The sequence below is a fragment of the Gavialis gangeticus genome, unplaced genomic scaffold, assembly GCF_001723915.1.
Source record: "Gavialis gangeticus isolate Ggan-Ray unplaced genomic scaffold, GavGan_comp1, whole genome shotgun sequence".
In the NCBI taxonomy this organism is placed as follows: Eukaryota; Metazoa; Chordata; order Crocodylia; family Gavialidae; genus Gavialis; species Gavialis gangeticus.
The window spans coordinates 118817319-118819516 of NW_017728992.1; the positions used below are offsets into that span (position 1 = coordinate 118817319).

Consider the following 2198-nt stretch of genomic DNA (forward strand, 5'->3'; position numbering starts at 1 on the left):
GCCTACAAGTCATTAGCTGCATCTTAAAGCATTCAACCCCTGCAAGCAAGTGTTATACCTTTATGGATGAGAATTCTCTCCTAGGAGTACTGGTTTAGTCCAGTGGTGTCCAACTCCTCTGACTCCCTACTCTGGTACACTGGCCCATCTCCTGTGACTTCATGAAAATCATTGCCAAGGGATCTTAGATGTCCTCTGCTAGCTCCTTGAGGACCTTGAGGTGAAGCTCATCCAGCCCTGCTGACTTGAATTCATTAACCCAACAAAAGCTGTCTGCCCATTTCTTTTGTTATCTCCTTCCTCAGCTTGCCCCCTTTCTTATCTAGCTAATTCTTATTAGGTGTCTGGCTGCAGCTTAATTTTTTTGCAAAGACTGAGGCAAAGTAGCTGCATCTTTGGTTAGGAGTTGACCATGGCTTGTTAACAGAGGACCCACAGCTTCCTTGGCCCTTCTTTTCTGGCCAACATGCTTATAGAATATCTTGTTCTTAACCTCGGTTGCCACATGCAGTTCACCCTTTAAATCTGCCTTCCTGATTTTGCTTCTGCAGTAATAAAAGTCTTCAGACTGGTCTTTAAAAACCTATAAAGTCTTTAAAAAAAGGAATTGGCCTTTCATCTTAACAACCACTATAAAGTTGGCTCTGGTCTTTCTGAGTTTAATAAAGAAGTTGGTGAAGCATTGCCAAATAACCAAGTTCCCAATTATCAGTAATTCGTATACTATTAACTAGCTGTAACATCAAATGACCCTGCTGGGTTGTATGTACATCATTTCACTATTCACATAACAAGGGTATTAGAAAGTTATTATGTGCATGTAAAAATACACAACATTTGCAATTATCTGTTTTAGGCTTATCTCAAGCAGTTAAGGAGCAATCTAGATTTACATCACTGGGACGCTGGGAGGAAGCTTGGATACTTTCACTAAAGTCAATACCTTTTATAGAAAATTTTCTAACAATCAGTCCCTTTCTTAGTCTGAAGCTGTGTAATGCTTATAGAAGAAAATCCTTTCAGTAAAAAACGTTCAGCATCCTCTGAATAGGTGTAAACTTGAGGATTTTTTGTAAGGAAAATGAAAGACTAACCATTGTACGACATAGCCCCAGTATATATCTCTGCTTTCTTCTTTTATAACAACCTTCCATTTTTTCTAACGTTGGCTCCCCTTTTTAGCCTAAATATCTGATAGATCTTTTTTTGAGCTAACAGTTATGTCTATAGCAAACTGGTGTCCTGTACAAAAGGGTCTGGATCTTTTCTTCTTGGGCCACATATATTTAGTTTCCCATGAGAGAGTCACCTGCCCAGCTTTCTTCTTCTCCTATCTCCCCTGCTGCCTGAGAGCAAGTCCTGGAAGGAGGAACCTGTACATCACTGCTGCTGTCCTGGGCCAAGTTGGGCTCCCTGTACAGCTGCTCCCTCCACCATGGTGCAAAGTAGGACAGGGGTGGCTCTGGGGCTCCCCTTGCATCCGAGAACATCACTGCTCCCCACAACTCTTGTCTAGAGCAGTCTCACACTCAATTCTAAGACAAGGCTTTGTCTTCCCATGTTGAATGGAGAAAAATCCCTTATCTTGGAGTCACATAAATATAGTAATTCCAAATCTGCACATGAATATATCCTGCTCAGCAGCTGCCTAATCCTGGAAATGCCTAGACTCACTAAACACTAGAGGTGCACTGATACATTAGTCCAATATCGGATCAGCACTGATATAAAGAAAATTGACTATATCAGAAATTGGCCTGATGTAGCCACAGTAATTTGGCTGATAAATGCCCATGCATGTGCACAGCTGCAGCGCACTATGCAGGCAGCAAGGAGCACAGCCTGGCAACATGGAGAGCTGCATGCAGCTTGTAAGTCTGTTGTGGTGAAAGGGGAGGTGGAAGGAAAGGGTGTGGGGGGCAGATCAACACCCCCCTGCAGTGAGGGAGGGAGTGGTGCTGGGGCTGCAGTAGGCGCTGCCCAGCTGGCACAGGGCAGACATGGGATGAAGCGGGGGGAGGGGAGGGGCACTCGTGCTGTTGCGTGTTGCTCACCCAGGAGGGCACAGGGAAGGTGTGTGCCCCCAGATCTGTGTGGGTCAGGCCAGGCAGGCTGCAGCTGTGGGCTGGGGCTGGGGGCTGCACTATGCTGTACTTGGGGCAGGTGGTGGTGGCACTGAGAGGCAGTTGGGGGGGGGT

At 45.5% G+C, this 2198-nt stretch overlaps 1 protein-coding gene and 1 long non-coding RNA gene across 2 annotated transcripts in view; one reads left to right on the forward strand and one right to left on the reverse strand.

Annotated features, from left to right (window-relative positions):
* Positions 1–1733, reverse strand: part of LOC109304649 — a 7552-nt gene extending 5819 nt beyond the window's left edge. The window contains exon 1 of the long non-coding RNA XR_002099438.1: positions 1723–1733. This is a non-coding gene — a long non-coding RNA (uncharacterized LOC109304649). The remainder of the gene's footprint in view (positions 1–1722) is intronic.
* Positions 1–2198, forward strand: part of XKR4 (XK related 4) — a 145743-nt gene that overhangs the window by 18149 nt on the left and 125396 nt on the right. The gene's annotated exons all lie outside the window — the stretch shown is intronic.